The 24,998-nt window shown below is 37.7% G+C and overlaps 1 long non-coding RNA gene across 1 annotated transcript in view; it reads right to left on the reverse strand.

Moving 5' to 3' along the window:
- The window catches only part of LOC111774210 (uncharacterized), a 116,461-nt gene that overhangs the window by 5,779 nt on the left and 85,684 nt on the right, over nt 1-24,998 (reverse strand). Inside the window, exon 4 of the long non-coding RNA XR_002809025.2 lies at nt 2,838-3,041. This is a non-coding gene — a long non-coding RNA (uncharacterized lncRNA). The remainder of the gene's footprint in view (nt 1-2,837; nt 3,042-24,998) is intronic.

Consider the following 24,998-nt stretch of genomic DNA (forward strand, 5'->3'; position numbering starts at 1 on the left):
AACTACAAGAAAAAAGCTGGGAAAAGTCACAAAGTTATGGAGACTAAACAACAAGCTACTGAACAACTGTGGGATCAATTAAGAAATCAAAAGGGAAATCAAAGAATACCTGAAGACAAATGAAAATGAAAACACAACATACCAAAATCTATGGGATGCAGCACTAAGAGGGAAGTATATAGCAATACAGGCCTACCTCAAAAAAAAAGAAAAATCTCAAGTAAGTAATCTAACACCACACCTAAAAGAAGTAGAAAAAGAAGAACAAACAAAGCCCAAAGTCAATAGAAGGGAGGAAATAAAAATTTGAGTGGAAATAAATGAAATGGAGACTAAAAAGACAACAGAAAAAATCAAGACAGCATGGTACCAGCATAAAAACAGACACACAGATCAACAGAATAGACTTGAGAGCCCAGAAATAACTCACACATTTATGGCCAGCTAATTTTTGACAAAGGAACATACAATGGAGAAAGGAAAGTCTCTTCAATAAATGGTGTTGGGAAGACTGAACAGCTACATGCAAAAGAATGAAAGTAGACCATTATCTTTCACCATACACAAAAATTAACTCAAAATGGATCAAAGACTTGAATATAAGAACTGAAATAATAAAAGTCCTAAAATATAACATAGGCAGTAGGCTCTTTGACATCAGTCTTAATATATCTTTTCAAATATGGTGTCTCCTCAGGCAAGAGAAACAAAAGAAAAGATGAAGAAATGAGACTTCATCAAACTAAAAATCTTCTGCACATCAAAAAAAAATCATCAACGAAACAAAAAGACAACCTACCAATTAGGAGAAGATATTTGCAAGTCATATATGCAATAAAGGGTTAATATCCCAAATGTATAAAGAACTCATACAATTCAACAACAACAAAAAAACCTGATCAAAAAATGAGCAGAGGGGGCGGTCCTGTGGCAGAGTGGTTAACATTCTGCGTCTTCCATTTCAGTGGTGTGGGGTCTTCAGGCTTGGATCCTGGGTGTGGACCCACTCTACTCATCAGCCATGCTGTGGAGGCATCCCACATAGAAAGCAGAGGATGATTGGCACAGATGTTAGCTCAGGGATAATCCTCAAGCAAAAAAAAGAGGAGGATTGGCAAAGGACTTTAGCTTAGGGCAAATCTTCCTCACACACAAAAAAAGTGAACAAAGGATATGAACAGATATTTTTCCAAAGAAGATATACAGATGGCCAACAGGCACATGAAAAGACATTCAACATGACTAATTATTAGGAAAATGCAAATCAAAACCACAATGAGATATCACTTCGTGCCTGTCAGAATGGCTATGATTAAAAAGACAAGAAACAACGAATTTTGGAGATAATGTGGAGAAGAGGGAACACTCAGAGGGACATGTGTATGGTGACGGAGGGCAACAAGACTTTTGGTGATGGACATGACATAGTTAACACAGAAGTCAAAATATAACGATGTGCACCTAAAATTTATATAATGTTATAAACAAATGTTTATAAAAATGTCAATAAAAAAAAATCTTGCAACCCTCTAGTTAATGGCTGATGGTAGTGCTACCTGCTCACCCAATTTTGTGGTGACTCCATATACATAAAATATCATTCAATGAGAAATATTTTACACCATCATCTGAATTCCAGACATATTCATGATTACCTACTAGTTCATCTCTGAAAATGAAATACTCCAGAATGCCTTTCCTTGTGATATAAATTGGGTGGGAGGAGTGTTCATTATCAATGTTAAAGTGAAAATCCATTACAGCAGTATTTGAAATAGCCCAAATTTGGCTATTACTGTTTACTCTGGTCCACTGAAACAGGTTGATGGAGATCCTTTCATTAATTACAGAATAATGCAACCGCCCCCCAACATTCATCACACTTGGTTATTTTAAACTCCACTTACAGTATTTTAGCAGGATTTGCTGTGCTTAAAATTTCCTTGGAAGCAAGTGATAGAAACTCAATGTAAATTAATTTAAGTGAAAAGGAATCCACTGAAAGACCATGAACAAACTCAGAGCAACCAGACAGATGGAAAAACAGTATCTTAAGTCCTGTTCTCTCAGAAGCAAATCCTGAGCCAGGGATTTGGCTACAAGCAATTTATGAGACACTTCTAGGAGAAACCAATTAGGAAATGGAGAAACCAATTAGGAAAGGGAGAAACCAATTAGGAAAGGGAGAAACCAATTAGGAAAGGGAGAAAGGAAGACAGAGAGGAAGTTCATCCAAAGTGTGATTTCAGGTGAAGCCCAGACCCAGACTGAACCTTAAGGGAGCTCTGAAGTATAAATTCCAGCGCAGAGTTTGTTTCCCATCCCTCCAGAGGAGTGAGCTCTTGCACCCAGAGATCAGTCAGGAATTGACTACAGCAGGCACCATCTGCTGTAACTGTTTTCTTGAAGCTATCCAAATGGTCAGGAGGCTCCAGAGGCCAATGACAATTCTCTGAAGCCGGTTGCAGGTATGAGCAATTAGCAGGAAGGCACAAGCTGAAGGATGAGCACTCAGAACTGGGGAAAAAAAGACCTGAGGGGATCTTGTTGGGAACCAATAGTGTCTGCTAAAGAGATGTGTGCAGCTGAGCCTTAGGGCCAACTGGGGCTCGCTAATTGAGTGTTTTGAGTGTGTCTCTTATTTCCACTGTCTGTGCTAGATTCCCTACCCTCTGCCTGTAGGATACCTTTTCCTACAACATGGCAAGCATAACTCCTGTGTTCTGTATATTGCAGGTTCAGTTGGTGCAGAGAGACAAACTCTTTTAGTCACAAGACCAGAAATCCGTGGGAGGGACTCATTGAACTTACTTTTCAAGTGCTCATCTTTGACTCACCTTCTTCAACTGGAGGTCAAGGGGTGGGGTTGTAAGAATATGCTGACTTCATCCAGAGTTATTAGAGTATGGGCAGAGAAAGGTCGTTTCCAGAAGAAAAGGTTGATGCTGGACCATTGGTCCCATGTTTCTACACCAATAAGTGTAAACTGTGCAGACTTGAATGCTGAATGGGACCTCCCCCTGCATATCTTCTCTTTGATACTAAATCAAAGGAAAAAACACAATGAAAAAGTAACCAATAAAGACTTTAATTTTAGAAGTAATAGCATTGGAAGTGTAAATGGGGGGAAAGAAGGCAAAATATGAATCTATATAATGCTCCAGGATAAGAAGGATAATTAAAATTTTTATTATTTCATAATAATACACACGTGCATATACATGCCCTGAAGATATTAATATTTTAAAAGTTTTCCCTTCATTCAGTTTTGAAATATTCTACTTTCTGGCACATGAAATAGCTTGCAATAATTGTGCATACCTGTTTGCATGCTTAATTATCAAGACAGATTTTTAAAAGGCTCATTTTTGTCTCATTCTCTCAGTGGAAAGGAATGATTCAAATTGCTTTTACTATAAGAAAGTAATGAAATGTTATTCCCACTCCAACATTCCCACTCCAACAAAAATAACCAGTGTCTTCCAACGGCATATACACTTTTGTAATTGAAAGAATACTGTCATATTTTTCTGTGATGACAAAGTTCTCTTGTAAAGTTGTAATATTTATAAAATTTGAAGGAGAGAACTCTTCTTTGAAACAAAACTTAGTCTATTCTATTCTAAGCAAAATCCATCATTTAAATCATGCCCAGACAGTGATTGACAATTCAAATTGACTTTCATAACTTGGATCAATTGCACAATAGGAGTAAAATCAGAAATATATTTTGCAAAATGAAGAATGTTTTCATTATAATGTTCTTCCCTATGGCACTTCCAAAAAAATGAGCATTTCAGCACTTTAATATGAGGCATTACAAATAATAAATGACATACAATAGCTAGTAGACTCTATCCTATATGAATATTATATGCAACGAATTAATAATATATCACCTATATTCTATCATGAATTAAACAGAGGTAGGTATTTCTCTATGGATAAAAGTCTGTCTAAAGTGTGTGGTTTTGCGTGTTTCAGAAGTTTGGTCAAGTGGCCAAGTCTGTTTACTATTATGCTGTTATAATTTGATTTATGTGGCAAGTTTCTTCTTAAGACACTATGTTGCAGTATTTACAAGATGTAACTCTAAATATTTCTTACTAGAAATAGCCTCAGCACCACAAACATGTCATCTTCACTATAATTAAAGTTCAGGAAAACCAATGACTTGAATCTGTGGATTTCTGTGAAAAGATACAATGAACAATCCATAGGTTTTCTTTTAAATAAACTTTATTTTTTAGAATAGTTTTAGCTATACAGAATATTGCAAAGGTACTACAGGGAGTTTCCATAAAGACTGTACCCTGATTTCCCTAATATTAACATCTTACATTTGTATGGTATATTTGCTACCATTCATGAATCAATATTGATATATTATTATTAACTAAAGTCCATAGTGTATTCAGATTCTGTTAGTTTTGGCCTAATTTCCTTTTTCTGCTGCAGGATTGCTTCTAGGGTACCACATTATATTTACTTATCCTGTCTCTTTAGGCTCTTCTTAGCTATGACAATTTCCCAGACTCCCCTTGGTTTTGATGATCTTGATAGTTTTGACAAGTACTAACTATATTGGTCTGTTATTTTGTATGGTGTCCTTCACTTGAAAAGTATCTGATGTTTATCTTATGATTAGACAGTTATTATGTATTTTGATGAGGAAGACTACAGAATTAAAGTCCTTTTTTCATCATATCATATCAAAGGTACATAATGTCAACATGACTTATTAAGGTTGATGTCAACCTTGATCTGAGATAGTGTTGTCAGAATTCTCCACTGTAAAGTTATTATTTCCTCCCCTTTTCCATGCTGTACTCATTGGAAAGAAGTCACTATATGCAGCCCATACTTAAGGAGTAGAGTTATGCTCCCCTTTCTTGAGGGCAGAGTACCTACACACACTATTTGAAATTCTTTCGCATGCAAGATTTGTCTCTTCTCCCCATTTATTTATTCATACAATTATCTACTTAAACGAGTATGGACTCAGAGATATTTCTTTTCTACTTTTAGTTCTAGTTCAACACTATATTATTTATTTTTTGCTTGCATTGTTTCAGTTGGCCATTGGGAGCTCTTTCAGTTGGCTTCTATGACACATAGACATACCTCCATCATTGTTTTTTTTTTTTCTACTTAGCACTTCCTTACTTTGGAAGGCACTATAAGATATTTGGCACTATAAGATATTCCAGGCTCATATTTTATATTTCCTGTCCTAGTGATCACTGCTAGATTTTTTAATCTTGCTTTTAAACAAACATGGCTAAAATAGAATATGTTTTCCTGTTCGAAATTTTTCTCCTCTTTTGGGTCAACTCTATGGATCAAGGAAATATGAAAAAAATAATAATTTAATAAAATTGAACACTGTGCATTGAAATAGATATTTAATGAGCATTATATAAGCAGATCATGAAATCAACTACTATCTCACCAAGAGGAAATATACAAACTGGAAAGCTTTCAATTGGGAATTTCACTTTGGACTAGGTAGTTATTCCCTTTGGAAAAGCAACTTATAGAACATTCCATAAATGATACCAATGACAGTTGGGACATTATCCTCAAGTGTCTGAGCATTCCTTTGAATTTATTTCCTTTGCCACTGAAACCTTCATCAGCAAATGTTTGAAAGCCTGGAGCCCTGATCTTGGGAACTGGAGTCTTAGCCTTGATCGTTTCTCAATTCTACTGATAAAGCCTTCTTCCAAAACTGCTCTTGAAGTTGCCCAAATTGCCTTTCCCTCTTCCCTGAGGTGCCAGAGAGCAATAATATTGATAAGAACAACAGCTCAAATTCCTTAGGAACTTTCTATTTGACAATTCTATGCCAAGCAGTTTATGTACATTGTCTGATTTAACCCTCCAAACAACAGTATGAGATAAATATATTTTAGAATCCAGCTTAAGTAATATCCTTACAGGCACAAGACTAGAAAGTGGTAGAATAATACACTCCTCTTAATAATTATATTATATTGCCTTTCATGGAGATCCAACTCAGAGATCTTGATTGGTTTTGAGGTGGTTGGCAGGATTGATTAGGGGAAAAAAAGCTTAATAATATTATTACATTGGAAGATTAGCAGCTATATTTTGGGGTAGAGGGTTTGTTTGTTTATTATTATTTTTGTCTGTTTGGTTTGTATTAGCATAAAACTAACACATGTCAAGACATAATGTTATTTCTGAGAAACTGCATTCCAAATAACCAAATTTCTGTTTCCTGAAACAGAGATTCTTTTAGTGATAGTTGAGTAGATGGTACACAGGTTTTGAGTCATGAAGAGCGGGATTCAAATTCTGATTCTGCTGCTTGCTAGTTCTGGGTTCTTTGATGTATTGCTTGAATCTCCTCAACCTCAGTTCCTCATCTGGGAAATAAGGAGGAGTACATCATTGTAAAAGGGTTATGGTAAGAATTAAATGAGATAATTAAGTCCAAGTTCTGATGCTTTAACTGTAGTCCAAGTATCTATGGAAGAACCTCATTAAAGAGAGGCTCAGAAATGTTCAAATTAAAATATGCTGATCTCTTTCATCTAGTTATTGTTCATTTCTCTGCCATTTGTAACAGTAGGATTTCTAAATGCAACTTTATTCCATGCCTTCTGATGAATTGTTAGGATTGTTATCTAAGTTTCTCCAAGTAATATTCTTTCCTCAGACATGGAACCGACTTCTAATCCTGGAGGCTGCAGGTCTAAGTTTTCTCTCAGCCTTATCCTGGCCTCTTCCTCAAATACTCATGACTTAGTATCTCAGTGGTTGTGTTGTTCTTCTAGGTCAACACTTCAAGGCCTCTTGTCTAACATTTATAAAGATCAATATACTTAATTAAGAATAAAAAATCCCATTTGACAAATCAGGGATCTGAGGCTCAGTAGAAATTTTAAGTGCAAATGGAAGAATTTCTTTTTATTTTTAATTTCATATGCATGTTAATTTCAAATGCTTATGGCATTTCTTTAATTCAATACTGTCACTCATCATATGACAGAATGTAGATATCACTAGAATGAAGGTATTGATGTTATAAAATGGAAATAAGTGTTCACTTTAAAGACAGTATGAATCCCTAACCGATTTAGTAATATTCAGCTAGTTATTTAACTTTTCTTATTGTAATGTCTGTTTTCTCTCATACATTAACTCCTGGTCCTTTATAGGAATTGGAAACTCCTTTCTTATAGAAATACTAATAAAGATTGTGGGCTTTCGGGGGCAGATGGTCTTGGTCACCAGCACCGGAGTCTGCCGTTGAAGCTCAAAAGCAGCCCTAGACAACACGTAAACAAATGAGCGGGGTTTTGCTCCGATAAAATCTTACTTACCAAAATGCACGATGGACCAGATTTGGCCCACAGGTCATGGTTTGCCTACCCCTGCTTTAAACAATGAAGCTGGGCTAAATGAATTTTCACACTCAATTTTATTGCCTACGCTCTTTTTTCAAAAAGAAATATAAATAATGGACATGATTCTAAAGAAATCAATCTGACATATTACAGCACAGAGTGGATATGTAGACTATGTTAATACTGTGCAAAACGTGACACCACAGGAAAGTGGTTAAGAGTGAGGCCTCCGGAGCCAGAACTGCCCGGATTTAAATCCTCCTCTGTTTACAAATGGTGTAATCATTAGAAAGTACTTTACCTCTCCCTACCCAGCTTTCTCAAACACCAGTGGGGAATTGTGGCAGTTATAAAACAAGTCTGTAAATTCTTTGGCACTTCTTCCATTGAGAAGTGTGGTTTATGTCTCTTCCTCTTGACTCTGAACTGCCCTTCGTGATTCACTTGTAACCAACACAATGAAGCAGACATGATGCTTTGTGTCTGCCGAGGCTGAGTCAGGAGAGGCCAGAGAGCTTCCACCTGGTTTCCTCTGCTTGCTCTGGCAGAAGTCAGCCCACAGGTATGCAATCCAACTACCCTGAGAGCCACATGTGTTCAGTCCAGTCAACAGTCCCAGCTGATCTCCCAGCCTATTAGCCAGCATCAATTGCCAGCCCTGTAAAAAGAGCCACATTGGAAATCCAGTCAGTCCAGATATCAGGTGACTGTAGTCCCAGCTGTTATCTAACCATGACTGCAAAAAAGACTCTAAGCAAGAACTACTCAGAGGAGCCCTTACCAAATTCCTAACCCACAAAGTTGTGAACAAAATAGAATGATTGTTGTTTCACAACATTAAGTTTTGGAGAAGTTCTTTAATCAAGAGCAGAAACCAGAAGAGAAGCGATAAAAGCAATATTTCTTTTTATGCTTGTTCGAAAAGTTAAATACGTAATATGTGTAAAAGTACTTAGAATAATGTCTGAGTAAGTATTACACAGAGTAAGTACCTGTGCAAAAAATGCTAGCTATTAATATAACGGTCAATTTCACCTTCCCGATAGAATGGAAAGTACTGAATTTTGACAATGAAATTTAAAAGAACAAAAATGGCTAAAGTAATGAGTAAGAGGTATTAAGATGTAGCAGAGTGACTTGTCCATCAGCCACAGTACCTAGAGCCCATGATACTTTTAGGGACACACAAAAATGTCTTAATTTTCACTTCTTTTAAAATGAGAAGGAAAAATATCTAATAATAATAAATGCATGATAATGAATACAGTCTGGATTATATTCCTCCTTATACTAATGCAGTCATAACATATTTAAAATATTTCTTACTGACAAAAGAGCCTACAAAGGTGAGAGTCCCTAGAGTTCACAGGAGTCATAATGTGCCTGAATATGCATGGATTAATCAGAGTTTATAGTGCCCTTTTATTGCTTCTAGCCCTGATGTTACTCTGGAATTCTTGCTCATAAACTTGTAATTCTTATTTGAAAACTCATCTTCCTACCTGGGTCCTTATTCCGTACCCCATTAAGCTAACCCTTTGTGACAGCAATTCATAGTTGCAAGATAAACTGAAATTCTTATCGGTTAAAAGTCAAATGCTGGTGATGTCAGAAAGGATAAGAATGGATCTCAGGAGAAACATTTAGGGTGAACAGTATATGACTGTCAAAGAGATGCCAGATTTCTTGGTATCTCATACTAAATCTATTCTTAGTTTTGTGTGCTTAAGGACAGCTCTACTGAAAATTGTTTCATCTCTAAAACTATAAAGTAGGGTGATCACTAAGAACTGTTTGAATTTTATGTCTTTTCATTGGCTCAGGTTCATTTGGGCATGGGGAGGTTTCAAATCTTGGAAATATCTTTTAATATGCTCTGTAAAAGACAGTATCAAGAGAATGAAAAGGTAAGCCACAGACTTATCTTACAAAAGACAATATTTGCAAAAGACATATCTGATAGATGACTATTATTCAAAATATGCAAAGAACTCTTAAAACTCAACAATAGGAAAATAAACAAACCAATTGAAAAATGGGCCAAAGACCTTAACAGACACCTCATCTAAGAAAATATACAGATGGCAAATAAGCATATGAAAAGATGCTCCACATCAAATGTCATCAAGGAAGGGCAAATTAAAACATTAATGAGACACCACTACACACTTATTAGAAAATCTGGCACACTGACAACATCAAATGCTGACAAGGGTGTAGAGTAACAGAAACTCTCACTGATTGCTGAAGGGGATGCAAAATGGTACAGCCACTTCAGAAGAAAGTCTGGCAGTTTCATCCAAAACAAAACATACTCTTACCATATGATCCAGCAATCAAGCTCCTTGGTATTTACTCAAAGGAGTTGAAAATGTGTATCCATACAAAAACCTGCACATGGATGTTTATAGCAGCTTTATTCACAATTGCCAAAACCTGAAAGCAACCAAGATGCCCTTCAATAGATGGATATTGGATATCCATGGATAAATAAACTATGGTATATCTAGACAATGGGATATTATTCAGTGCTAAAAAGAAATGAGCTATGCAGCCGTGAAAAGACAGGGAGGAAACATATATGCATGTTATTAAGTGAAAGAAGTTGATCTGAAGAGGCTGCATACTGTATGATTCCAAGGATATGACATTCTGGAAAAGGTGAAATTATAAAGACAATAAAATGATACGTGGTTGTTTGGACTGCGGGGAGGGGATGAATAGGTACAGCACAGAGGATTTTTAGGGCATTGAAAATACTCTGGGGCCGGCCCCCTATCCAAGTGGTTAAGTTCACATGTTCTGCTTTGACGGCCCAGGGTTTCGCCGGTTCAGATCCTGGGCATGGATGTGGCACCGCTCATCAAGCGATGCTGAGGTGGCGTCCCACGTGGCACAACCAGAGGCAATCACAACTAGAATATACAACTATGTACTGGGTGGCTTTGGGGAGAAGAATAAAAAAAAAGAAGAAAAAGATTGGCAACAGTTGTTAGCTCAGTCTAGAAGAGAATTCTGATTTAGGCCTCTCTAAAAATAAACTACAGTCTGCTTTAGCTAACCCTCCTTGATTACTATTTTTAACAATTCTCCATATGTAGGGCACTTATACTACTGCTGTGAGAAAATATTCAAAGTAGTCCTTGCCAATGGGGGGCTTATGAACTAGTTTGTGAAGAAAGAACCTGCGTATGATCCGGTAACATGTGCATGAAAGTTCAATAAACTGACAAAAGAATCAGGTTCTGATTCTAATTCTGTAACTTCATACTTGAAGAATTGTTACCAAATATTTTATCTCCCTGAGCTTCACTTTCTTCTTCCGCTAAATTGAAATAATTAAGCCTGCCCCATCTGTTGCAACATGTGTTTATGAGGGGGAAGAGGAGGATATTAGACATGAAACATTGAAATGGTAATGTAAGAGAGCAGGTTTGGTAATTGTAGTAATAATAGCAGTAGTGTTAATAGCAAGAAATAAGGTATAAACATTGGACTGACAGCCTGTTACAGAAAATTTGGATTTAGAAAGAAAGCTTCACAGGTATGCCTTTCCATTCAAAACCAACATTAATCAAGCATGCACTGCAAACAGAAAGCATACTGGCCCCAAGAATGTGAAAATTAATAGGAAATGATGCATATTTAAAGAGTTTTTACTCTAAAAGAGAAACTGTATAAAAATATATAATATCCTACAAGAAATTCAATGTAGACCATGAATTTCCAGATTATTAGATTTCATAACTTTATAATATTTTCAAATTTTGGGAGAGGCTCTGAGTGTTTAATTTTATTTTTTAAGGAAATTTAAAATTTTGTCATCGTTTCACACAAGAAAGGAAAATGTAATATCTCAAAGGAAGGAACATCATTACCTCAAAACAAAGGGTGATCTTTGCCATGATAAAATATTTTCACTTTAGCAACTTTATATATACTCAATCATTGATTTTATTCATTCTTATTTACTATAGAATTTTCAAAACCTATGCATAAGAAAAAACAGCTCACAAATCGAAGTTTGAGAAATGAAGAGAAGTTTAAAATATAGTGAGACCATAAAAAGAGATGTGGTCAATTTATTCAATGAAGTTAGTGTAGGTATATTTTAGGAAAGGCTTCATCAAAGAGGTTATTCATAAGTTGAATCCTGGAATGTGAAAGATAGAGGATGAAGCAAAGATAGAAAAATATAAATTGTATAACACAGTCATTCAGAGTTTGGCTTTTGTACCAGGAATTAGGTTAAATATCGACTCTGTAACTTTGGGCAAGTCGTTTGACCTTTTAAACATAAATTTGTTTATCTATAAAATAGAATTTTAAAATATAGATTTCTTAGATTATTTAGATTACTGGGATTACATAAGAAAATTCATGCCAAAAGCTTAAAATATCTACCACATACTAAGTGCTAATTAAATGTTATTAATAGTTCTTTTTATCATTATGTTTATTACCATTACTGCTGTTTTATGTAGTTAGAGTGAAACGTGCAGCTAGGTCTGTGAAGGCTGGAGTGAGTTACAGGGATGTTCCAGAAAATAGAGCATATTTTATGTCCTACTAAGGTCTGGGACCTACGGAAGAGCCAACCTATATTTTGTTCTAAGAAAGCTCTTTTTGATATTCCTGTAGAGAACAGATTGTATGAGGCAAGAATTGCAGCACAAATACTAGTTTGGAGCCTGTTCCAATAGTCCCGTTGACCCACCATGACGGGGTGCTACGGAGAAAGTGGTGGCTGTGAGGAGGAAGGTAATGATAAGGATGGTAGGGTTATCGAGGAAACAGTGAGTGTGGTGAATCAGCACCTGTTGGGGTGTTTGTGAAGGAGGCAGAAGAATTTCAGAGGCACATCAGACTTATGATTCAAACATTCTATATACTCTGATATAAACACTTCTAGACGTTCAGAATGAACTATTTGGAGCATAGTGAGAACACATTATTTTTTAAAAAAATAATTAACCCCTTGATCTCTGATGTTCAAAGCAATAACTTATAGTGACGGAAATAGTCCACATGGTGGTAGAAATCAGGTCTAAAGTGTCTAAAATCCCTCCAGGTATAGGAAATTCAAATGTCAGGTGATAACAATGTGCAGTACTCGTACTGTATTCCCAAGTTTTAAAGGAGAGGATATTGGCTTAGTTGACAATTGTTATGTGCAGTGTATTGATCTAAATGAATGGTTTTGTAATAAGGCCAACCTATGTCAAAAATAAATGCAAGCACTGCTCAAAATAAAAGCCTAGGAGCGCTCACTGACAGGGAGAAATAAGCTAAAGAGCAGATTTTGTTAAGGAAATGATGAATGGAAGCTTCAAGTTCTGGTCTGGAAAATAACTTTTCAGCTTTTGCAAATAGCGGTGTTAACCATAAAAAAGAAAAGATCTTTGCATTTAAACTTGACTTTTATCTAATACTTCATGTTTATCAATTCAAACAATGAATTAGAGCTTTAGTAATAGAATTAAAAAGTTGAGATAAAGATATACTAGCTATTTTATTGGACTGTCCATATAGTATGACTGTCAGTCAGGTCAGTGGTAATTTAGACATTTTAATAGATAATATATAAGATGCAAGAAGCTTAACCTTTCTTCCCTTTAAAATGTGAGGAGGAGAGTAAGCTTAAGATGTTAACAGAATTCTCAGTCCTAAAATAATTCCAATATTCTGTTCATACTTAAAGACTTCTAAATTTTTTTAAATTACATTTTTTAACCATGTGTATCACATTTATGTCACTGAATGAACAGACTAGTGATCCCAGGGAAGGGAATAATTCTTTGCATTGGCACTATTAGCTTAATAGCCATCTTAGGATCCCATAGAACAATAAAGGATTCTAATTCCCCTGTGCTGATTAATATCCAGAAGAGATATCCAAGTGTAACAAAACATCTGTTATGGCATTTCAACCAGAGTTTCAATAAAGAACAAACCAATATTCTGCATAAACCTGGATCAAGATGCAGTATATGTTGAAAGGGAAAACTGGGGAATCTGCCTTCTTATGACCAAGTAATTGAAAAAGCTAAGTCTGTTTTTAAGTAGGAAAATTGTCACGTAAAGGGCAAAATGACTTGACCTAATGAAATGGACTGCTTGTTTAAAGTACTCTGCCCATTTTTTAATCAGATTGTTTGTTTTTTTGTTTTGTGTTGTAGACATTCTTTGCATATTCTGGATACTAACCTCTTATTAGACATATAATTAGCAAATATTTTCTTCCATTGGCCATAGATTTTTAGGTAACATGAAATCAAGGGCCCTGTCTTTCCTTTTCATCATTTTATCTATCCCCAGTGGCTGAACACATTACATCATTTATTTAAATTATATATGCTTATATTATTTATGTTAAATTGTATATGTTTATATTATTTAATTTATATAAGAAAGAAAACAAAATAAAAATATCAAATATTAGCTGATTATCAATCAGTGGTGAAAATGATCATTTTTATCTGCAGCTTTGTTTTTCTGCATTTCCCAAATTTTATGTATTGAAATGTACATTTTTACCTCGCAGGAAGTTATTAACGCTGCCCACAAAATATTCAGTTTAGGGAAGAAATTTCATAATATAGAGAAGTTAAAATTTGAAGTTACAGTGAGAACTCATTAGATGTTTTCACTGTTAAATCTGTGGGACCTCTTTAATATTCCTGAGAATATAAGTGAGAGACACAGTGCTAAGGGTTTTGCATGGATTTATGCTTATCTTAGCAATAGCCTTTGGTGGCAGGTGCTTTTGTTATATTAACAATTAATGGATGGAGAAACTGAGGCTTAAAGAGATTTAGTAAAAAACAAACAAATAATTATCAGAGCTAGGATCACACATAGAAATTCTTATTAGAGAAATTACCTCCTACTGCTACACTAAATTTTGCTCTCTTAACAAAATGAAATTTGATCAATGTGAGTTACCATTGATGACCATTACTTTTTTTTAATTCAATAAGGGCATCTCCGAGCCAAGATTCAGATTAAACATTCCTCAACCTGAGACAAGAAGGTGAAGCAGAATGTTCCAGTAAGAACTAAATGACTATTTCCTTCAAGGGACATGCATAAATTAGAATTAAGCGAAATATCAATGACATGTCAAGTGCATGTCCTTAAATAAAAGATTTCAATTATCGCATTCAAAAAATGATTTACTTTTAACTCTAAAAATATTGGTGATTTACAATATTGAAATAAATATTAAATGTAAGGTAAAGTAAGTCATTCAAATATTCACCATGGAAACAAATAAATTACCAACACTTTGGTTAAGTTATAGTTTCCTGTGGACAAAAGAAGAAAAGGAAATATAGAAGTATACATTGCTATCATTGTCCAAATAACAAAACATAGCAATTATTTCTGAAAGGATAATCTTTACCCTGACAACAATTCTAGTGCATATTGATTACACAGATTTTTATATAAGGGTCATTAAGTAACACAATGAGCAACGGCTCCAATTTCGGCTGTGCACAAGATAGAGAACGCCCCTGATGGACAGCATTTATGTCTCCCCTCTGGACAATTAAGTGTTTATAATTTCTTCTGTATACACCAGCAGTGTTTACACAGTGGCGCTGAGGGTTATAATCTAGAAAAATCCAGATGATGTAATAATAAAGACATAGAGTTGAAAAAACTTGGGAGAATGTTTAACATATGCTTTCAATAAGTATCTATTCGTCACCAGAATTACGGTGGAAATATTCTAAAAAGTCAACTTTCCAGACTTAAAGCTCTATCCACTGAACAAGACTTTCTCAGAAGGATCCAAATCTCTCTCCTAAATATCAAATCTTTTTATTGAGATTTTGTGATTCTGTTATGTTTTTGGCAATTAAAAAATCAGGTATAATATTTTTCTTAATGAATAATTTTGCATGAAATTCTATTGAATAAGAAGCCAGGATTACTAATACTGTTAGCATTTTTTTCCCACTACTATATATCTCCTTAATAGTCTTTAAATGGTTATTAAATAATGGGTGTCAGTGGGTTGACTACTTTAAAAGTTGATATGTAAAATTAAAAGTAAATTTCAATGACACAGGGAAGATTTATATATGCGGATCAGGATTCACTTTATTGGATAATGGTACTTCTAACAGAGATTACTTATTTCTGCTCATTTATCTGATATTTCAGATACATGGACAATCTTCTCAGAGTTCGTTGAAATAGATTAGTTTTTTGTTGTCTGCTTTTATACATCAGCTGAGGGACAGGAGAAGGATACATAGCAGCCTGCTAACATCATGGCTTGAGTAGAATAGCAGAAATAAGTGTAAAACAGAAAAAAAAATCCTCATCCAGTTTAGACTTGTTATCAGAGTCTAGTTCAACCTCTTCTGTTTTATTATAAAATTAATATTTATTATCTTGCCTTGTGACCTACTTCCTCCTTTTAGGAACTCATGGAGTAGTGGGGAAACACACACACACACATCCCCACAGAAACACACTCTTCATCATATCATCATCATCAACATCATCATCATCATCTTTTTGCCATGTGGTAAAAGCACTGAGAGAGACATGCAAGTGTGTTTTGAAATCATAAAAATCAAGACAGCTAATCCAGCCCTGGGTTGGGGGTGGAATAGGAGGAGGGCAGGCTGTTTGAGAAGACTTCCTGAATACCTGATGTGTGTTAACCTCTGAAAAGTACATACTCAGAAACAACAACAAAAAATTACTTAAGTCTCACTCTCTCAAGTTCATCTAATAAAAAGGGAAAGGAAGATATGAATTCACATGTGATTTCCTAAGGGGGCTCATAAGAACAGAAAAATAACAGTGCCCTTGCTCCTCACTTCGAGTCACAAACTTCGTGTCCAGACTGGGAGGGACACTGAACAGTAACTTGGGCATTAAAAAAAATTAAAATGGAACAAAATATTTCGAGTTGTTTCACACTTTGTAAAGCATGCTTTGTGGAATTTTTTATTCAGTTAAGAACCTGTGTGTGAGAGTGCACGCATGGGTGTGTGCTCATGTGCTCTGAGTTCAGGTATGCATATATATTTTCAATAGGTTTTGGTTTTACAAAGTCTGAAAGTCATAATCCCAGCCTACCTTTGCTTTAGGCTTCAGGGATTGGAGCAAACATGTTTTTTCCACTAGAGGCTATTCTTTACATCAGATGTTTTCTGCTTGGGAGCAGAGTGGTAAGATGAGAGGTGAGGGGTTTGGGGCAAGCACACTTTATGGTCCTTACAGTCTTTTGGTCTGAGGTTAATTAGGCTTGCCAAGAATTGAAAAAAGAATTCCCTACACCCCAAAGTAGCTTATTAGTAATCATAGCTAATAATAAAGCAATCTCTTGCCTATTTTGCTGTTGCTCCCTATGCATATATTTGTTCTGGCTCCCTCCCAAGTGGAAGAAGAGCTGAAACAAGGCAAAAATCTGCTGTTTCTCTATCTGCTGTCTGTACATCTCCATGATGTAATGACTGAGTGCGTCAAACTCTTCCTTTATATAGGATCATGTTCACATGTCATATATACATTCATTCTCTCCCCCAAATAAAATACTATATGGTATCTCCAGCAAAGAAAATAAAAACAAAAGGATAAATCAACTCATTGTTCCTACAGAGACAAAAAAAAAGAATAATGTTAATAGTCATCGTTTACTGATCAAAACACATACACTATTATTATCCTCACCCTAACCTTCAATAATGGGATTATTAGTCCTATTTGAGAGATGAAGATACCCAGGTTTAGAAAGTTTAAGTAAATGGTCTTAAGTCCAGATCTTATTGTGAGTCAGTGAGAGGATTCTAACTTAAATCTAGCTGACCTCAAACCCGTAATGGTGTGTTTCTGTCTATTGATACTTCTATTTTTTAAGTTAATTACTCATTTAATATGGCTATATTTGTTATTAATATCTATGCCTATTAATAAATAAAGGTGTTCATGATGTCATATCAATAATTACATTTTTACCAGTTTTCATTTCTACTTTAAGGGAGAACAATGAAGTTTATTCTTCTTTATGCTTGTATTTAATCAGGAATAAAAGCAAATAATTAATTTACTTTGACTCAAATAGATGTAACATACATATAATAATAGTTGTTTTGATATGGATTTTAGTGAGTCTCATATTTTTCTCGCTCTCAACCTTGAGAATTCCACAGCATGATTTAGAATTTATATTTGGGGTAACAGTGCTAGTAGGAGTGATATCAATTAATATAGATCTGGAAATTAAGTGTATTTCTGAAACTGAAATTGAAATAAAAAAGATTTGCTCTTGCTATAAGCACTATTTTTTTCCCAATTAAAGCAAGTTCTTTACTGAATCACTATATATAAATATATATTTTATCTCTAAGTGGTATGGTAAATGAAATACCAATTTAAGTAAGAAGGCTGGCCAATGTACAAATTCTGGGAAATTTGACTTGCTTCTTGTTATCTAACTTCAATTTTTTACTACTACGAGTTTTCATTTTTCTTAAAGTTTGCAGTCACATAAGCTTTTTATTTGAGTTCTTTGGTTTCTCATGATCAGGAATTCTGAGAGTTTTAATATGCTAGACCTGCTTCCCAGCTGCCAGATTGTATCAGAATCTAAGGCTCTCAGTTAGTATTTACTAATATCCTTATACTTCTCTGTCAAATTAGGATTCACTCTCTTGTTTTTTGTGCTCTGCTTTACTGTACTCAGTGAAATATTCACTTACAACTATGGTTCTTCTATTCTACTGTCTAAGAATCACACTAAAATCACAGATTTTTTTGTATACAGAGATTCTAGTTTAGAAAGTCTCATATCAGAGCCATAAATATGCATATGAAAAATCTTCCAAGGGGGCCGCCCCATGGCTGAGTGGCTAAGTTTGAGCGCTCCGCTTTGGCGGCCCAGGGTTTCACTGGTTCGGATCCTGGGCGTGGATGTAGCACTGCTCATCAGGCCATGCTGAGGCTGTATCCCATACAGCACAACCAGCTGGACCTACAACTAGAATATACAACTATGTACTGGGGAGCTGTGGGGAGAAGAAGAAGAAGAAAAAAGTGAAGATTGGCAACAGATGTTAGCTCAGGTACCAATCTTTAAGAAAAAAAATCTTCTCAGTCTTTTGATGCAGAAGACCTTGGGTTACTCTTTGAGAAACACTACATAATCCCTCGCCCCCAAATACCACAGTATAGACACTGTAGCCAGCCTTGGGAGCTAGTTCCAAGTTCAGGCCAGATCTCCTTGCCCGCAGCTTCTGGACCCAGCCTTGTCGCAGATGCCCCGCTTCTTTACCTGAGCCCTAGTTGTGCCTCTTGACTGAGAATAAATGGATTAGGAGAAGATGAGTGTTTCTCCACTGTTTTCTGCTTTCCAAAATGCAGTAAAAAAGAAGATAATCCTCTAATAATACAATTTACCACCCTCTCTTCTCATGATTACTTTTTGCTTAACATTTATTGAAACAAGATGTGCAAGAGAAAGAAGAAATACACCTCTTCCTGGCCTCTCTGCTATGTCTCTCAGATCGCCTTCTTTGTAATGCTTTAGGCGACAGAGGAGAGATCCCCTGAACTGTTCTTTTTCATCGGTACAAGTCAATTTCACACATAATGAAAATGGTTTACTTCCTTCTGTTTCTGTAAGTAAGCACTTGCTCTATCTACCTGACTGGAGCTGACAGCAATTACTTTTTAAATGGACAAAAACTGCTTTTGCACGATTTCAAATATTTTCCACATAACTTTTAAGCAATTATGCATAACTGTGTATTTTCTCACAGATACCTAAAATTGTGTGGATATACGTTATAGTCACCAAGTGTGTAAATATATATAGCATTATCCTAAATACATTGGTATCACTGGAAGTCTAATTTTAAGACTTAAATGACGAAGAAATTTTCAGTGGAAGGACACTAAGATTTATGTCAGGATACTTGTCTTTTCAGTGTCTTTCAATTATGCTAACTCCATCATTTTGGATTCTGTTCCTTCCAGGTGAAATAGAGTGTAGTTGGAAGTCAAAAATCACTGTTAATAAAAATACTATATTGGGGCCAGCCCAGTGGTGCAGCAGTTAAGGTCACACGTTCCACTTTGGCGGCCTGGGGTTCACTGGTTTGGATCCCGGGTGCGGACATGGCACTGCTTGGCAAGCTATGCTGTGGTAGGCGTCCCACATATAAAGTAAAGGAAGATGGGCATGAATGTTAGCTCAGGGCCAGTCTTCCTCAGCAAAAGAAGGAGGATTGGTGGCAGATATTAGCTAAGGGCTAGTCTTCCTCAAAAAAGGAAAAAGAAAAAATATATATTACGTTTGTTTCAGTTGGTTTTTTTGGTGAGGAAGATTCACCCTGAGCTAACATCCGTTGCCAATATTCCTCTCTTTTTTTGGCTTGAGGAAGATCAGCCCTAAAATAACATTTGTACCAGTCCTCTTCTATTTTGCATGTGGCATGCCTCCACAGCGTGGCTGATGAGTGCAGTAGGTCCATGCCCAAGATCCAAATGTGTGAACCCCTGCAGCCCAAGTGGTGTACATGGAACCTTCAACACTCAGCAATGGTGCCAGCACTCTCATTCCCTTTTTTTTGGTGTGAACTATCGCTCCTCAGTTTTAAGCAGTCATTCTCCGAGAACTCCCTCTCTGAAGACTATAATGATAATAGCAGCTGTCATTATTGAGTACTTAGGTATGCTGAACAACAGGATTGGCAAGCTCTGCATGCATTATCTCAGTGACATTCACCAGCCTTAACGGCTTTATTCCCATTTTACAGCTGAAGATATGGAGGATCAGAAATACTACAGAACTTCACCAAGAAGACAAACAATATTTAGAAGTTAAATACCTAGATAAACTATGTGTCAAAGAGAGAGAGAGACATTTCCTCACATATAGACAGACTCAAAGTTGACTTCCCACAGGCCTTCAGTGAAAGAATCAGTAAAGAATGTGCATCGGGAAGAAGAAATGTGAACCTAGAAAACCATAGCAGGAGTCAGGAGGGAGAGAAAAAAAATGAGACCAATTTATATTAGTTTTCAAACAAGACATTAATACCCATTCTCTAAAATTCCAGATGGTTACCCCATGGAAGAATACAAAAGAGAAGATTCAGTTAGAAAATAACTCATTTTTAGGGAAAATATAAATACTACAGATGCTATATTATTTTATTTTATTTTTTTTGTGAGGGAGATAAGCCCTGAGGTAACATTTGCTCCCATCTTCCTCTATTTTACATGTGGGACACCTGCGACAACATGACCCGGTAAGCAGTGTGTAGGTCCATGCCCGGGATCCAAACCTGCGAATCCCAGGCTGCCAAAGTGGAGTGGGCCAATTCAACCCCTACACCACTGGACAGGCCCCCTGTATTCTTTTTTAACACATCACTCTCAGAAACTGATAAATCTGTCAGATAAATGTACGTAATTATAAAGAGGATTTTAATAACACAGCAAGCTTGATCGTTCAAATAGACAATTAAGCCTCAACAAGCAATGGCTTATTGTTACATTACTGATGCTGGAAAAGGTCTCTGTTGACAGAACAGTCCCACCGAAGGGCATGTCCATTTCCATGAATCAAATTTCCAATACATATAGATCTAAAAAATTGATCTATATCTACCTATCTCTATCTAAATATATATCTATATTATATTTTATAAATAAATATGAGAAATTAATATGCAACAAAGATCAGAAAAATGGAGACCTAGAAGCAAATAACTTATTTGAGAAAAGAGATATAAAAACGCTTTTGAAATAATATTTTGGAATCTAATGGAATATTACACAAAAGGAATAATCAATTCCGACTAGGTAGGTTTTCCTCTGTGACTGTGAGCAACAACTGGATCATCCCATGACTATGACAACTGTCTGAGACTTTAAAGTGCAGATAAATAACATACTTAGGAACGGAAAATGAGAACAGCATGAAAAGGAAAGATCTCCTTTCTCTACTCAACTGAAATCCAGTCTCTCACCTCCAAAAGAACTCACTGTCTATATTTCCTATGTCCCACAAAGGAGTTTAATAAAAGAAATGTATTGGTATATTTTAAAGTTTCAAGAGCTAAGGCAAGAAAACACAGAGACACTTCAAAGAGACATCAGTGAAGTGCAGGGCTCCATCTCAGCTGCATCGTGTCTCCTCTCTTTCATGGTGCTGTCAGGACATCCTTCTTGGGCCCTCACTTTCTGGGCCTCACTAACGAATCTGTCCACAGTCGATGCTATCGCCAGTCTCTCTCCCGCCCTCTTCACTGTCCTCTCCTGTTTCCTGAGATATTCCTCAGTCACCAGAAATTGCTGGCAGCAGGGCTATGGGAGCCCAGAGCAGCTCCAGTAATCATCTCTGCCAAATCTGAAGACCAGGCAGTGGTGGGCATGGGAGTAGAGTGAGCACCACCTGTGGGCACACCTGGCAGGGATTCACATGTGCGACCTGGGCGTACAAACAGAAAGATAGCTATTTTTGAGCCAAAGAGATGTTGTGGCTGTGCCGTTTCTTTGTCTGTGAGACATGGGCAAAATTTCCTTTCTCTGAGCCTCACTTTCCCCGTCTGTAAAATGGAACTGGTAATACTTACCTCTCAGGACTGTGTTGAGGGTGAGCTGGGTGCTGCAGATGATGTCCCAGCACACAGGCTAGTGCACAGTCAGTGCCCACAGAGGAGATGTGTAGAGGTGCAGTCATGAAGTCCTGGCACACAGGCTAGTGCACAGTCAGTCCACAGAGGAGATGCGTGGAGGTGTGATCACCCAGCTCAGCCATCTGGCCTACTAGTTCTTCAGACCCTAACCCCAGGATGACCACAAAGGTTTTTTCATTCTGGGGCACTTTTGAGAAAGAAAGGGGAGTTGAAATAATATTTACATGAGAGCAACATGACCATTGAGGGAAAACCAGGAGACGTGGTCACTAAAATACCCTCCTCAAAGATGGTTAAGGAAGCTGAGGCAGGGGCCACTCTCATTGGGGAACAGCCTCCACCACACAGCAGTTGCACATTTTCTCATGGACAAATCAGAAGACTGAGGGAGATCTCTGCCCCAGGGATCTCTCCTCCCACCCAAATGTCTGCCGATTGTTTGTTTGTTTTTACACACGTTCAGCAGACAAGAGTTGAGGGTTTTTGTCGAACTAAAATCATCAATCTAGTATGGAAGCCCCTCCCTCTCTCTAAGACTGGATGGATGCAAGGAGACACAGGTGTGACATTTTAGGCCTGATTCGCTGGACACTGAGGCTGAGGTGACAGCCCCGGACCTGCTGCTTACAGCCATGCCAGCCAGAGATCATAACAAAGCCCCTGGCTCCCTTTCCTGCTGCAGGAGGGAGCCCTTCTCTGGTGCCTTTCACCCTCACCTTCGCCCCCACCAGCCTGCACTACACAGAGGACACAGGGCCTCTGGGATCTGAGCCATTCCACACCAGAGAGAAGATGGCGAATGGCCTAGTGAGCCCCTCCAAGGCCTGCTCTGGTCCTGCCCAGCCCCATGGCCCATCTGCTCCTCTCCCTCTCTCTCATCCCCAGCTCAGCCCTTGTTCCAGAGCAGCAGCGTCAGGCCCCTCTATTCTGGCTGTGAATTGACTTTGCTCAGGTGACAACTCCAGAGCAGACATGCAGCCACTGTGTGGAGGTGACCACGAACTGGGCCCTGACATCCTGCACCCACTGCCCCAGGGACAGCTGACCACCAGCTCCCACTCTGTCCCACATTGTGTTCCTGACCAGAAAATGCAGAATCATCTTACTATGTCTCTTCCAGGAGATAAGGTGGAGCTTTTCAGAAAGATCTTTCTCCTGGAACTCATCGAGAAAACAGTGAGTCAGTCCTGTTGGCTTCATCACGATAGAGCAGTAGTTTTCAGCCAGAAGTGATTTTTCTTCCCAAGGGACCTTTGGCAATGTCTGGAGACATTTTTTGTTGTCACACCTCAAGGATGCAGGTTATCACTGGCATCTAGGGAGGGAGACCAGGGATGCTGGTAAATATATTACAATGGGCAGTCTCCCAGGGCCAAGAACGATCTGACCCAAAATGTCTAGGGTCCCAAGGTTAAGAAACCTTGCTCAGAGGATGCACACTTCTCTCTCCTGCTTTTGTCACATTCTAGCTAATGATTACCTGCCAACCCTCTCTTCTACTATCCTCTAGCAATGATCACATTCTGCTTTCTGTCCTCAGAGGTGAACTTAGGATGCCTTCCCACCCCCAGAGGGATTACTGAGCAGTAAAGCACAGTGGTTATATGGTTTTACTTGGGATCTGACAGGCGTATGTTCAGATCCTAGTTCCCTGCTTCAAGCCTGTGTGACCCTGACAAGTTACTAAATATCTCTGTGCCTTGGCCTCCTCATCTGTCAATTGGAAGGGCTCAGTTTGTCTTTCTGCATAACAAATTAGTCCACGATTCTGCTGGGTGATGATTTTTTCTGGATTCTGCTAGCAGATTCTCCTGCCTGGGCTGGCTCAGCTGATCTCAGATAAGGCTCATTCATGAGTCTACAGTCAGCTGCTGACTGGGGGACCTCGCTTCTCCTCCACCTTCCCCCTATCCTCCAGCAGGTATCTTGGGCTCATCGTATGCTCAGAGTTCCAAGAGCAGCAAGAAACGGCAAGCCCTAGTGTACACATGCTTCCCAAGCCACTGCTTCCATCACTTTGCGGATGTCCATTAGCCAAGGCCAGTCATGTGGCCAAGCCCAGATTTAAGAAATGGTGAAGTAGACTCCATTTCTGACTGGAGCAAAGAATTTGTGTGAGGATAAAAACGAAAAGTGCTTAGCAAAGGTCCTAACATGTAGAGAACGTGTGGTAAATGACGCACGATCTTCGTTAGACCCAGGTCTGAGGACTCCAGAACATGGGAATTCCCGCATGTACAGTTGGGTCACCTCACCCCTTGTCTGAACCTCAAAATCGTGAACACGTTTGTCTGAAGATGAAATGCCCCCAGCTCCAAAGATCCTTGCCATTGTCCTGCAGCAATGAGGCTTTGTGTCTTCCCCTTTCCACTGGCCCTAAGATGTTTCTGGCTCTGAGATACCACACAGCCCAATCCCTACCTCCACCCTAGGCTGGCTGCTTGGCCTCCATGTTGTCTTCAAAGAGCTCAGTGTCTTTCATTGTAAGGTGCATTCACACCGAGAGCGTTGGCCCTATTAATACTTAATGAAAATGGCTCCCTTTTATTGAGCACTTACTAGTGCTAAGTACTGTGAGGTCTATACTCTTACTTCATTTGACAGATGAAGAAAATGAGCCAGAGAGGTTGGGAGACTTAGCCAGAGTCATCCAGAAATTGAGTGGCAGAGCTGGGATTTAAGCAGTTTGATGTTGCGTTCTTTCACCTGGTCAAATTCCCAGATTCCTGCCTCCACCCACTCTGTCATGAGTTGTTGTTAGGGTGTGTGTTGCCTTATCGTGATTGTCATTTTAAAGTTAAGCACAAATGTCAACATTTGGAGATGCTACACCCTCTGTGTTCAGGTGTCCTATTGATTGTCCTTGGCTGTCCTATTCATTTCTAACCCTTCCCCATCACCAAGGCTGTTCCAAGCTGCCCATCGGTCTTCCTGTTCTCTCTGTCCCCTCCCT

Source organism: Equus caballus, chromosome 7, assembly GCF_041296265.1.
Source record: "Equus caballus isolate H_3958 breed thoroughbred chromosome 7, TB-T2T, whole genome shotgun sequence".
Classification (NCBI taxonomy): Eukaryota; Metazoa; Chordata; class Mammalia; order Perissodactyla; family Equidae; genus Equus; species Equus caballus.